Source organism: Pongo abelii, chromosome X, assembly GCF_028885655.2.
Source record: "Pongo abelii isolate AG06213 chromosome X, NHGRI_mPonAbe1-v2.0_pri, whole genome shotgun sequence".
Lineage (NCBI taxonomy): Eukaryota > Metazoa > Chordata > Mammalia > Primates > Hominidae > Pongo > Pongo abelii.
The window spans coordinates 83280883-83296250 of NC_072008.2; the positions used below are offsets into that span (position 1 = coordinate 83280883).

Below are 15368 nucleotides of genomic sequence, written 5' to 3' on the forward strand. Positions count from 1 at the left end.
GTTTAGTCGCAAGTAGAGCTAGAGAGAGAAGGTGGGAGAGAGAGGAGAAAAATTGGTACAACTGTGAAAAGTATATCAGCAATGAAGAAGTAGTCCTGATTGAACACCACGTTGATCACACCTTCTCCCTTTTTAGAAGCCCCTTATTGTGGTCAGGGAGTTCCCTTTCCTGGTCAAGGAAAGGGGTGAGAGACGGCACCTGGAAAATTGGGTCACTCCCACCCGAATATTGCACTTTTCCAACAGGCTTAGGAAATGGCGCACCAGGAGATTATATCCCACACCTGTCTCAGAGGGTCCTACAACCACGGAGTCCTGCTGATTGCTAGCACAGCAGACTGAGATCAAACTGCAAGGCGGCAGTGAGGCTGGGGGAGGGGCGCCCGCCATTGCCCAGGCTTGCTTAGGTAAACAAAGCAGGCAGGAAGCTCAAACTGGGTGGAGCCCACCACAGCTCAAGGAGGCCTGCCTGCCTCTGTAGGCTCCACCTCTGGGGGCAGGGCACAGACAAACAAAAAGACAGCAGAAACCTCTGCAGACTTAAATGTCCCTGTCTGACAGCTTTGAAGAGAGCAGTGGTTCTCCCAGCATGCAGCTGGAGATCTGAGAATGGGTACACTGTCTCCTCAAGTGGGTCCTTGACCCCTGACCCCCGAGAAGCCTAACTGGGAGGCACCCCCCAGTAGGGGCAGGCTGACACCTCACATGGCCGGGTACTCCTCTGAGACAAAACTTCCAGAGGAACGAGCAGACAGCAGCATTTGCGGTTCACGAATATCCGCGGTTCTGTAGACACCGCTGCTGATACCCAGGCAAACAGGGTCTGGAGTGGACCTCTAGCAAACTCCAACAGATCTGCAGCTGAGGGTCCTGTCTGTTAGAGGGAAAACTAACAAAAAGAAAGGACACCCACACCAAAAACCCATCTGTACATCACCATCATCAAAGACCAAAACTAGATAAAACCACAAAGATGCGGAAAAAGCAGAGCAGAAAAACTGGAAACTCTAAAAAGCAGATTGCCTCTCCTCCTCCAAAGGAATGCAGTTCCTCACCAGCAACGGAACAAAGCTGAATGGAGAATGACTTCAACGAGTTGAGAGAAGAAGGCTTCAGATGATAAAATACTCTGAGCTACAGGAGGAAATTTAAACCAAAGGCAAAGAAGTTGAAAACTTTGAAAAAAATTTAGATGAATGTATAACTAGAATAACCAATACAGTGAAGTGCTTAAAGGAGCTGATGGAGCTGAAAGCCAATGCTCAAGAACTATGTGAAGAATGTAGAAGCCGCAGGAGCTGATGCAATCAACTGAAAGAAAGGGTATCAGTGATGGAAGATGAAATGAATGAAATGAAGTGAGAAGGGAAGTTTAGAGAAAAAAAGAATAAAAAGAAATGAACAAAGCCTCCAAGAAATATGGGACTATGTGAAAAGACCAAATCTGTGTCTGATTGGTGTACCTGAAAGTGATGGGGAGAATGGAACCAAGTTAGAAAACACTCTGCAGGATATTATCCAGGAGAACTTCCCCAATCTAGCAAGGCAGGCCAACATTCAGATTCAGGAAATACAGAGAACGCCACAAAGATATTCCTTGAGAAGAGCAACTCCAAGACACATAATTGTCAGATTCACCAAAGTTGAAATGAAGGAAAATATGTTAAGGGCAGCCAGAGAGAAAGGTCAGGTTACCCACAAAGGGAAGCCCATCAGACTAACAGCGGATCTCTTGGCAGAAACTCTACAAGCCAGAAGAGAATGGGGGCCAATATTCAACATTCTTAAAGAAAAGAATTTTCAACCCAGAATTTCATATCCAGCCAAATTAAGCTTCATAAGTGAAGGAGAAATAAAATACTTTACAGACAAGCAAATGCTGAGAGATTTTGTCACCACCAGGCCTGCCCTACAAGAGCTCCTGAAGGAAGCACTAAACATGGAAAGGAAGAACTAGTATTAGCCGCTGCAAAATCATGCCAAAATGTAAAGACCATCGAGACTAGGAAGAAACGGCATCAACTAATGAGCAAAATAACCAGCTAACATCATAATGACAGGATCAAAGTCACACATAACAATATGAACTTTAAATGTAAATGGGCTAAATGCTCCAATTAAAAGACACAGACTGGCAAATTGGATAAAGAGTCAAGACCCATCAGTGTGCTGTATTCAGGAAACCCATCTCACATGCAGAGACACACATAGGCTCAAAATGAAAGGATGGAGGAAGATCTACCAAGCAAATGGAAAACAAAAAAAGGCAGGGGTTGCAATCCTAGTCTCTGATAAAACAGACTTTAAACCAAAAAAGATCAAAAGAGACAAAGAAGACCATTACATAATGGTAAAGGGATCAATTCAACAAGAAGAGCTAAATATCCTAAACATATATGCACCCAACACAGGAGCACCCAGATTCATAAAGCAAGTCCTGAGTGACCTACAAAGAGACTTAGACTCCCACACAATAATAATGGGAGACTTTAACACCCCACTGTCAACATTAGACAGACCAACAAGACAGAAAGTTAACAAGGATATCCAGGAATTGAACTCAGCTCTGCACCAAGCAGACCTAATAGATATCTACACAACTCTCCACCCCAAATCAACAGAATATACATTTTTTTCAGCACCACACCACACCTATTCCAAAATTGACCACATACTTGGAAGTAAAGCTCTCCTCACCAAATGTAAAAGAACAGAAATTATAACAAACTATCTCTCAAACAGCAGTGCAATCAAACTAGAACTCAGGATTAAGAAACTCACTCAAAACTGCTCAACTACATAGAAACTGAGCAACCTGCTCCTGAATGACTACTGGGTACTTAACGAAATGAAGGCAGAAATAAAGATGTTCTTTGAAACCAACGAGAACAAAGACACAACATACCAGAATCTCTCGGACACATTCAAAGCAGTGTGTAGAGGGAAATTCATAGCACTAAATGCCCACAAGAGAAAGCAGGAAAGATCCAAAATTGACACCCTAACATCACAATTAAAAGAACTAGAAAAGCAAGAGCAAACACATTCAATAGCTAGCAGAAGGCAAGAAATAACTAAAATCAGAGCAGAACTGAAGGAGATAGAGACAAAACCCTTCAAAAAATTAATGAATCCAGGAGCTGGTTTTTTTGAAAGGATCAACAAAATCGATAGACTGCTAGCAAGACTAATAAAGAAAAAAAGAGAGAAGAATCAAATAGATGCAATAAAAGAAGATAAAGGGGATATCACCACTGATCCCACAGAAATACAAACTACCATCAGATAATACTACAAACACTTCTACACAAATAAACTAGAAAATCTAGAAGAAATGGATAAATTCATCAACACACACACCCTCCCAAGACTAAACCAGGAAGAAGTTGAATCTCTGAATAGACCAATAACAGGCTCTGAAATTGTGGCAATAATCAATCGCTTACCAACCAAAAAGAGTCCAGGACCAGATGGATTCACAGCTGAATTCTACTAGAGGTACAAGGAGGAACTGGTACCATTCCTTCTGAAACTATTCCAATGAATAGAAAAAGAGGGAATCCACCCTAACTCATTTTATGAGGCCAGCATCATCCTGATACCAAAGCCGGGCAGAGACACAACCAAGAAAGAGAATTTTAGACCAATATCCTTGATGAACATTGATGAAAAAATCCTCAGTAAAATACTGGCAAACTGAATCCAGCAGCACATCGAAAAGCTTATCAACGATGATCAAGTGGGCTTCATCCCTGGGATGCAAGGCTGGTTCAATATACGCAAATCAATAATGTAATCCAGCATATAAACAGAACCAAAGACAAAAACCACATGATTATCTGAATAGATGCAGAAAAGGCCTTTGACAAAATTCAACAACACTTCATGCTAAAAACTCTCAATAAATTATGTATTGATGGGACGTATCTCAAAATAATTAGAGCTATTTATAACAAACTGACAGCCAATATCATATTGAATGGGCAGAAACTGGAAGCCTTCCCTTTGAAAACTGGCACAAGACAGGGATGCCCTGTCTCACCACTCCTATTCAACATAGTGTTGGAAGTTCTGGCCAGGGCAATTAGGCAGGAGAAGGAAATAAAGGGTATTCAATTAGGAAAAGAGGAAGTCAAATTGTCCCTGTTTGCTGATGACATGACCGTATATCTAGAAAACACCATTGTCTCAGCCCAAAATCTCCTTAAGCTGATAACCAATTTTGGCAAAGTCTCAGGATACAAAGTCAATATACAAAAATCACAAGCATTCTTATACAGCAATAACAGACAAACAGAGAGCCAAATCTTGAGTGAACTCCCATTCACAATTGCTTCAAAGAGAATAAAATACTTAGGAATCCAACTTAAAAGGGACGTGAAGCACCTCTTCAAGGAGAACTACCAACCACTGCTGAATAAAATAAAAGAGGATACAAACAAATGGAAAAATATTCCATGCTCATGGGTAGGAAGAATCAATATCGTGAAAATGGCCATACTGCCCAAGGTCATTTATAGATTCAACACCATCCCCATCAAGCTAGCAATGACTTTCTTCACAGAATTGGAAAAGATTACTTTAAAGTTCATATGGAACCAAAAATGAGCCTACATTGCCAAGTCAATCCTAAGCCAAAAAAACAAAGCTGGAGGAATCACACTACCTGACTTCAAACTATACTAGAAGGCTACAGTAACCAAAACAGCATGGTACTGGTACCAAAACAGAGATATAGATCAATGGAACAGAACAGAGCCCTCAGAAATAATGCCGCATATCTACAACTATCTGATCTTTGACAAACCTGAGAAAAACAAGCAATAGGGAAAGGATTCCCTATTTAATAAATGGTGCTGGGAAAACTGGCTAGCCATATGTAGAAAGCTGAAACTGGATCCCTTCCTTACACCTTATACAAAAATTAATTCAAGATGGATTAAAGACTTAAACGTTAGACCTAAAACCATAAAAACCCTTGAAGAAATCATAGGCCATACCATTCAGGAAATAGGCATGGGCAAGGACTTCATGTCTAAAACATCAAAAGCAATGGCAACAAAAGCCAAAATTGACAAATGGGATCTAATTCAACTAAAGAGCTTCTGCACAGCAAAAGAAACTACCATCAGAGTGAACAGGCAACCTAGAGAATGGGAGAAAATTTTTGCAATGCACTCATCTGACAAAAGGCTAATATCCAGAATCTACAATGAACTCAAACAAATTTACAAGAAAAAAACAAACAACCCCATCAAAAATTGGGCAAAGGATATGAACAGACACTTCTCAAAAGAAGACATTTATGCAGCCAAAAGACACATGAAAAAATGCTCACCATCACTGGCCATCAGAGAAATGCAAATCAAAACCACAATGAGATACCATCTCACACCAGTTAGAATGGTGATCATTAAAAAGTCAGGAAACAACAGGTGCTGGAGAGGATGTGGAGAAATAGGAACACTTTTACACTGTTGGTGGGACTGTAAACTAGTTCAACCCTTGTGGAAGTCAGTGTGGCGATTCCTCAGGGATCTAGAACTAGAAATACCATTTGACCCAGCCATCCCATTACTGGGTATATACCCAAAGGACTATAAATCATGCTGCTATAAAGACACATGCACACGTATGTTTATTGCGGCATTATTCACAATAGCAAAGACTTGGAACCGACCCAAATGTCCAACAATGATAGACTGGATTAAGAAAATGTGGCACATATACACCATGGAATACTATGCAGCCATAAAAAATGATGAGTTCATGTCCTTTGTAGGGACATGGATGAAATTGGAAATCATCATTCTCAGTAAACTATCGCAAGAACAAAAAACCAAACACCGCATATTCTCACTCATAGGTGGGAATTGAACAATGAGAACACATGGACACAGGAAGGGGAACATCACACTTCGGGGACTGATGTAGGGTGGGGGGAGGGGGGAGGGATAGCATTGGGAGATATACCTAATGCTAGATGACGAGTTGGTGGGTGCAGCGTACCAGCATGGCACAAGTATACATATGTAACTTACCTGCATGTTGCGCACATGTACCATAGAGCCTAAAGTATAATAATAATAATAATAATAATAAAAAAGAAAAAAAACATAAAAAGAGAAACAACAAAAAAAGTATTTTCCCTATAAATGTCAGTTAAATTTGAAAAACAATAATTCTTGATGGCAACATAATTCAGTAATTAAAATTTAATGTATGCATCAAAAAAAAGTTTTTTTTCTTTTTTTTATTGTACTTTAAGTTTTAGGTACATGTGCACAACGTGCAGGTTTGTTACATATGTATACATGTGCCATGCTGGTGTGCTGCACCCATTAACTCGCATTTGACATTAGGTATATCTCCTAATGCTATCTCTCCCCCCTCCCCCAACCCCACAACAAGCCCCAGAGTGTGATGTTCCCCTTCCTGTGTCCATGTGTTCTCATTGTTCAATTCCCACCTATGAGTGAGAACATGCAGTGTTTGGTTTTTTGTCCTTGTGATAGTTTACTGAGAATGATGGTTTCCAGCTTCATCCATGTCCCTACAAAAGACATGAACTCATCATTTTTTATGGCTGCATAGTATTCCATGGTGTATATGTGCCACATTTTCTTAATCCAGTCTATCATTGTTGGACATTTGGCTTGGTTCCAAGTCTTTGCTATTGTGAATAGTGCCACAATAAACATACCTGTGCATGTGTCTTTATAGCAGCATAATTTATAGTCCTTTGGGTATATACCCAGTAATGGGATGGCTGAGTCAAATGGTATTTCTAGCTCTATATCCCTGAGGAATGGCCAGACTTCCACAATGGTTGAACTGCTTTACAACCCCACCAACAGTGTAAAAGTGTTCCTATTTCTCCACATCCTCTCCAGCACCTGTTGTTTCCTGACTTTTTAATGATCACCATTCTAACTGGTGTGAGATGGTATCTCATTGTGGTTTTGATTTGCATTTCTCTGATGGCCAGTGATGATGAGCATTTTTTCATGTGTCTTTTGGCCGCATAAATGTCTTCTTTTGAGAAGTGTCTGTTCATATCCTTTGCCCACTTTTTGATGGGGTTGTTTGTTTTTTTCTTGTAAATTTGTTTGAGTTCATTGTAGATTCTGGATATTAGCCCTTTGTCAGATGAGTGCATTGCAAAAATTTTCTCCCATTCTGTAGGTTGCCTGTTCACTCTGATGGTAGTTTCTTTTGCTGTGCAGAAGCTCTTTAGTTTAATTAGATCCGATTTGTCAATTTTGGCTTTTGTTGCCATTGCTTTTGATGTTTTAGACATGAAGTCCTTGCTCATGCCTATGTCCTGAATGGTATTGCCTATGATTTCTTCTAGGGTTTTTATGGTTTTAGGTCTAATGTTTAAGTCTTTAATCCATCTTGAATTAATTTTTGTATAAGATGTAAGGAAGGGATCCAGTTTCAGCTTTCTACATATGGCTAGCCAGTTTTCCCAGCACCATTTATTAAATAGGGAATCCTTTCCCCATTTCTTGTTTTTCTCAGGTTTGTCAAAGATCAGATGGTTGTAGATATGCGGCATTATTTCTGAGGGCTCTGTTCTGTTCCATTGGTCTATATCTCTGCTTTGCTGCCAGTACCATGTTGTTTTGTTTACTATAGCCTTGTAGTATAGTTTGAAGTCGGGTAGCATGATGCCTCCAGCTTTGTCCTTTTGGCTTAGGATTGACTTGGCAATGCAGGCTCTTTTTTGGTTCCATATGAACTTTAAAATAGTTTTTTCCAATTCTGTGAAGAAAGTCATTGGTAGCTTGATGGGGATGGCATTGAATCTATAAATGACCTTGGGCAGTTTGGCCATTTTCTCAATATTGATTCTTCCTACCCATGAGCATGGAATGTTCTTCCATTTGTTTGTACCTTTTATTTCATTGAGCCGCGGATTGTAGTTCTCTTTGAAGAGGTCCTTCGCATCCCTTGTAAGTTGGATTCCTAGGTATTTTATTCTCTTTGAAGCAATTGTGAATGGGAGTTCACTCATGATTTGGCTCTCTGTTTTTCTGTTATTGCTGTAATTACTCTTTTTGCTTACATGTCTGTCACACCCATTTAGACAGTAAGCTCATAGCTCATTAGTAGCAGCGAGTTGCTTTATTCATGTTTTGCTCTTTTCCTCTCCTAATTGGGCTACTTTGAAGAGTAACTGTGTGGTTTTAAGAGCTTTTGAGTAGTAGAGTATCTAATTTCCCAGGGTGGATGTCTAGGATCAGAGGAAAGAGCGTGTGTGTGTCTGTTTGTCTGTGTGTGTGTGTGTGTGTGTGTAAGTGCAGATGCTGTTATGCAATAATCTAAATAATGCTGTAAAGTGATAGTAAAATGTGGATACATCTAGTAGGGTAGAATCTATTTAAAAGAAACCTGAAAATTCACAGAGTGCAGGGGATCATGACTCATGGATGGGCACTTTACAAATCACCAGAGAAGAAAGGAAAGGGGGTGAAGCAGATTGAATTTACACATTTGGGCAGAAAGGGAGGCAAAGATCTTAAAACAAAGAAGGCATAGTGGTGGCTTATGCCTGTAATCCCAGCGCTTTGGGAGACCAAGGTGGATGAATCACCTGAGGTCGGGAGTTTGAGACCAGTCTGACCAACATGGAGAAACCCCATCTCTACTAAAAATACAAAATTAGCTGGGTGTGGTGGCAAATGCCTGTAATCCCAGCTGTAATCAGGAGGCTGAGGCAGGAGAATTGCTTGAACCCGGGAGGCAGAGGCTGTGGTGAGCTGAGATTTTGCCTTTCCACTCCAGCTTGGGCAACAAGAGTGAAACCCCATTTCAAAAAAAAAAAAGGCATATGTAGTCTGGTGGGGCTGGAGGAGAGTTCAAAAGTGCCATATGCCAGAGACTAATGGAAATTCAAAGACTTAAGGATGTGTTTGATTATAGGGTCTGAATGAGACTGATGGGTGTTTTTGGATTGAACCAACAGCAGAGACAAAAAGATTAAATCAGTATCTGGATGTACTTTTATGATTCTATTAAGTTATATGCCTGCCAAGATTTCCTTTACCTTTCTAGTAAATACTAGCATACACTGGATAGTCTGTATGTGTTGGAGGACTGCCAACAGGCATGGGGTGATGAAGGCAGGGCCAAAGCAGAAGAGGAAGTGGGGAGGCTGGGACTCAGGGCTCCTAAAACCAATACTTCCTCTTCTGCTGCTGAGCAGTGGCAGGATGCAGAAAACATATTTAAAGAGGGTGCAGCTCAGTGGAGACCTGTTTTTAATTGACCAACTCCCAAGTGCCCTCTTTCCTCCTCTCCATGTAGCCTATTACTGTCAAATGAAAAAAAAGTTGGTTGTGCCATCCTGTAATTCTGAGCTCAGGGAGGTTAGGGACAATGCTGTATTAATCTTTTGATACAGTAGGCACTCATTAATGTTTGTTGAATCAATTTCTGAATGAATAGGAGAGTCAACAAATATGAGTGTTTTGTAAATTACAAAGCTCTTTAAAGTGTAAATTTTTATTATTCTCTTTCTTATTCATATAAGGCTCACCTACTTTGACCACACCACCCCACAATCATATCTCTCTTTGCACATAGGAAAATGTGTATTTGATGTTTATTGAGTGATTGTTTATTGATTGACTAGAGTAAAGCTACTCATCCTCTATGGAGATTTAATCTACAAACCATCAGGCTATACTAATGATCCCAATGACTTTCTTTCATCGTAGTAAAAGATTTCAGGGAGGAGGGCAGAATGATCCTTCCATCTGTGATCACTTTAGCCCTATCATTACGATAAGTAGCTTTCTTACTTCGTATTTCCAGGGATGTGCTGCCCACAGGGATATGCTTTTTGGGAGTACATTTCCAAGGATATGTATTCTCATTGGTATTAAAAACTATGGGGGAACTGATACTTCGTTGCTGACAGCTCTCAGGTGTTTCTTCTGTAGTCTCTTATTCTCCTTAAGAGGAGAACATCAAACCTATTAATTCAGGCCATTCTGTTGTCAGACAGTTGGAATCTAAACACATGACACTATCAAACCGAAAAGGACCTTGGACTGTGGCATTCAGAACTAATGACAATGTGTCCCTTTCCATTGTACTGTGCCAAAAATGCTTTATCCTGTGTAATCAGATTAAAAGGATGCATAAGACCAGAACTTAAGGGAAATGAAAGTTAACAAAAGGCAGTAGAGATCTTGAGGAGTGCATGAGTGTGGGTGACAGTGTATAGTGGAGGATATTTTCACCCCTATTTTGGGTGATAGAAATGTGTTGCAACCTACACACATACTTTTGAACTTTTTGTAAAGCACTAACTAGAGGGCCTTTTTCCAGGAATACCTCTATAACTCTCTACCTAATTACCAGCAGCTTGGAATCGTCTGATGTTCTGAGGTCATTGCTCACAGCTAACTCTGAGGCCTGCTTCTATCATCTGGGCATTTAGATGTCTGGCTCTTGCAAAATAATTGTTCTCTAGGAGATTTCTTTTTATTTAAGGCCCTTTGTCTTAAGTAAGAATTCAAATTCAGATCAAACACAAATGGTAACCAATTTGGAATGAAAAGAAGCTTTATTACCTTCTGAGGCCTGAACATTTCCTAGGAACTTTGGAATAAGTATGTAAGACACATCTGAGATGTTTGAGTGGTGTTATTATTAGCTCAATTCTACTTAGCTTGGTGAATTCATGACAACACAAAGACAACCCTTTGTAGAAACAAACACTGTTAATCTGAAATTTATGGGAAATCTTAACAAGTCATATACTTTAGACATCTTGAAATGCTATTCAAAACTGGATTTTTCTTTCCCTTTTAGGGAAAAGGGATTGATGAAAAATAAAAGAATGCCGAAATGTCTCCTCTTTTTTCTTTAGCTCAAGGACCTTAAGTCTAGATCTGAACTCCTGTTTCTTTTCTATCAGTTACACGTATGTGGGAGCTCAAATGTCTGGGTTGTATTGATTCTGAAAGTACTCTAAACAATAAAATGACATTTTATTCATCAAAAAGAAAATCAGCTGTGTGTTAAATGTCCAAGGGCTTATGTTTACTCTTCTATCTCTTTTCCTCTATTTCTATAAGGACCTCTTCCTAACTTATCCCCCAAATTTAAAGTATTTTTCTTTCTCTTTTCTTCCATATGTACCCACCCCCCCAATCTGGAAGAAGGACTGTGGGGCACAGAGAAAGGTGAGGTCATGATGAGATGGAGTGGAATGAGACAGAATGAAGCAGCAGAATAGAAGAATTTATGCAGTTGCTTTTTCTACTAATCCATAAAGAATTCTTAATTAAAGGCAAAAGTAATTGCCATCTGAGGGTGTTTTAGCACCTTGATTGTAACATGAATTAATGGACCTAAGATGTCTGTATTTATCTAATCAAATTAGATAAAGGAATGACTTTCTTTATTGCCTTTTCTGTAGGGATGAGGATATATACTTCTTGCTGAGTCTATTAGACTTCTTAGCAGTTTTTTTTTTTTTTTTTTTGAGACAGAGTCTCGCTCTGTCACCAGGCTCGAGTGCAGTGGTGCGATCTCGGCTCAGCTCACTGCAACCTCCACCACCTGGGTTCAAGTGATTCTCCTGCCTCAGCCTCTTGAGTAGCTGGGACTACAGGCATGCGTCATCACACCCAGCTAATTTTTGTATTTTTAGTAGAGATGGGGTTTCACCATATTGGCCAGGATGGCCTCAATCTCTTGGCCTCATGATCTGCCCACCTCAGCCTCCCAAAGTGTTGGGATTACAGGCATGAGCCACCACACCCAGCCAACAGTTTTATTTCTGCACTGCAAAGCAACAAATTGGCATACTGACTAATCTATCTTTTGTAGGGTTGACTAATATAAATATATCTTTCAACAGTTTGTTCATATCTGATTGAACTGGGAAAGCTTTTCTCACTGACCCTTAAATCATACCACATAGATATTCATGTGGCCTGAAATGCAAATAACACTGGAGTGAGAGATAAAAGTGACTTTAGGTCTTTCTATTTTACACACACACACACACACACACACACACACACACACACAACTATACATACATATATATTTTAAAAACGTGATTTGTATTATATCCAAATCTGTGATTGAACAAGTGGTTTTATGAAAGAGTAGTGGGATATTGTGTTGCATTCAAAACTTGCTGCAAAAAACTATTTTAATCCTTAGCATATAATCCTAAGAATCAATGGGCTTGGTTAAAGTAGTAACAACAAAAGGTGGACAGTGCTTTCACAGAAATACTTCTTAAATACTACTCTTAAATATTTTATTCCTTTTAGAGTTCACATTGAGGTGTGCATAATTATTGTAGGGCTAGTGACAACTATAATCCAGAGCGTTTGATGCTACTGACAGGTCCTAAGAGTAGGATGAGGTTGCTGAGACTTAGAGTGATGTCCCTGACCTAGCAATATAGTCTAGGGAGTAGAGTGTAGCTAGTCCTACTGTCTCCCCATGCAATCAGTTTTGTTATATGTTTTATCCTCCTGGAATGAATGGAATTTAAAGAAAATCCTTCTGATGGTGGTTTGTATTTTCAAGTTGCTTTCAGATTTTGTATTTATCATTTTAAGAGATTTAGAAAATATTCCTATCGGCTCATTACTGCATTAGATATACAAACGAACCAAGAAATACTAATGGCTGTTAACTTGCCAGAGAACATCCAGTTGTTTACATGTCAAAGCAAGGGTGAACTCCCAGTTATCCCAGTTACCCCATTTCTCTCCCATTGAAATCCATGCAGCAAGATAGTTTAGAGCAGCCACTGTTAGGTGTTAGGAATATGAGAATAACAAAATGGACCAAAGTAGCGGTCCATACAGGGCAATGTTATTTGGGAGATTATAATAGTTACCATTCATAGTATTGAATTCACAAGGTTGGGTATGTACCTTAAGAATCAGCACCTTCCCTTTATTATCCTTTATTATTGGCCAATTATACTGAAAATACAAATTTATAATTTTCTATACTGTGGAAGAATCTTGCTTTCATGACAGATAAATAGTTTCTAAATGCATCAAAATTTCATTAAGGGGAGGTAGTAGAAAATGAGAATTGATGATTCTGGGTTAGGAATACACTAACATGCTAGATTAAGTCTAAAAGCAAATAGCAAACTTTTCTTAACCTACCATTGTCTGTGTGCTTACTGGCTCCCAAACTGACTTATTTTATTTGGAGGAACCCTGACTGGCTGGTGTAGTCAATACTTAGGGGAACTGGGGAACAATTTTTTATCATGGATGAATGTAAATATAGCATTGAGGTTGTTTATGATGTAAAAACTGATAGCTTTTATTTCTAATTGAGCCATTAATAGTAAAAGAACAACAGAAAACATTTCTGAATGATTAAGACTTCTGTAATAAAGTTAAAATTGTCTTGCAACAAATTTTCCTAATGTATTTTAAATGTAATGCAGTCCTTTGTATTTTATAATGCATTGTAAAAATATAAATATTTTTGTTTTTAAAATAGTGTACAATCTAGTTCAGATTTAGTTACAATTTCTTTTAAAATAATCATTTGTTAGACATATGGTATCATAGCTTCTCTCTAGGTTTCAAAATAATCAGAATACTGGAAAGCAGAACCACTGAGTTCAGTAGGTGGAACTCACCAACCCATTTGTTTCCTCTTGAAAACAGCTTTTTTTGTTGCTAAGTAGAAAAATGTTCCTGGCTAAAGATTTTATTAAAATGTATGAAATTTTTGGCTCTGTGTAAACTTAGTCTACACCAGATGTGTCTGAGTTACTAAATAGATCATGCAATTTTCTTCTATTCATTTATAGTTGAGAGAGCTTTATTTTTACAGTCTCTGGCCAGAACTGGCCACTTTCTAGTTGTACAGTGTGTTGCAAGAAAATTTTTTGGCCTCTCTGAGTCTATTTTCTCATTCATAAACATGGACAGTAACACTTACCTTGTCTAAATTATAGGATGTTGAAAGGTTCAGGTGGGATAACAAATGTGAAATTATCTTGTGAAAATTTTACTCTCCACTGGTTTACCTTCAGTAATCACTACATATTTATTTTCCATATTGAAAGAAAATGCCACTACGTTAGAGAAACTCCACTGAACCCTCAAAATGGGGATTTGAAAATATATCTTACATTTCTGGCTTAATTACAAAGGCACTGGAGGCTTGCAGAGTGTGTCTCCTCTGTATTTTGCCATGTTGAGCCCTAGCAGAAGCACTGAGCAATATTTGTTGACAGACTGATCATATTATCAGATTTCTGGCTAAGAAATAAAGCAGAAAGAATTCATACTAGCACCCAAAGTTAAAGCAGGTAAGGCAGATAACTTATCCCCAAACTCCTGGGAATTTGCTAAAATTTACCGTCAGCAACATTTTACTACATACTGTTCTGGTCTTAGTACTGAATACTGAGTCTCCTTACCTGCTAACTTCAAGGTCCACAGTTTACTGTCCTTTTGCGTTTGTTCTCAGAAGCAAACTCCAAGTCTTCAGTAAATTCGATCTACCAGTCCTTGCAACTAATCCTTGTTGGTGAGCTGCACAGTATCTTGATACCCTGTAGGGTCATAAAAGCACAGTCCATTCACAGAGTGCCTGCTCTATAGGCAAGCTTCTTTGCAAAGATGGGTTGCTGCTATTTTTAAGAGGGGAGAGAGCAGGGCACATTTGCTAGCCAGTATATACAGATATACAGATTCTTCTTCCTCTTTCAGATTAGCCTTCAAACTGTTAAAGCACTCCCGGAGTCTGACTTCTCTGGTGCAAAGTGGGGGAGGGAAAGGGCCAGAGAGGAAGGAAGAATAGAAACTGGAGACTTGCAGGTTGCGTGTATGTATAAATAAACTTTTCTTCCTAGCTTCAGGAATAGAATTCTCAGGAAATTATTCAGCTGCTCTAAGATGGGAAGCAGGGAGGAGTGTTCTCTCTTCAGCTTCGTTCTCTGTGATTTCTGTGACTGTGAGGTCATTAGGCTATTTGTAGGTGGGGAAAGATAATCCTGCCAGTATATGCTAATATAACTGACATTATGTGAAACTTGATCTTAAGCAACATAAATTTCATCTCTCTGTTTCTCTCTCTCTCTCTCCTTAATGACACTTGTGGCTCTATCCACATTCTAAAAAGCCTTTTCCTTTCTGGTTCCTTTTTGAGCTTTGTTTCCTGAAATCTTCATAACAATGAATTGCCTCCATTGGATTAAAACTGTTTTTTTCTTTTTTTGTCCCACTGAAGATGATCTGGAATGACTGGGCTTGCTGTCAATGGTCCTGTGTTGGAAATTTGGGGGATCAGGCAAGTGTTCTTGGCCTTTGGCTAGGCTCTGAGGTGTTAGAGCTGTGGGGTGCTCA

At 39.2% G+C, this 15368-nt stretch overlaps 1 protein-coding gene across 1 annotated transcript in view; it reads right to left on the reverse strand.

The window, feature by feature from the left end:
• Nucleotides 1-14809, reverse strand: part of CYSLTR1 (cysteinyl leukotriene receptor 1) — a 52165-nt gene extending 37356 nt beyond the window's left edge. The window contains exon 1 of the mRNA XM_024240816.3: nucleotides 14441-14809. The gene's annotated coding sequence lies outside the window, so the exon portion shown is untranslated. The remainder of the gene's footprint in view (nucleotides 1-14440) is intronic.
• Between the last annotated feature and the right edge of the window lie 559 nt (nucleotides 14810-15368).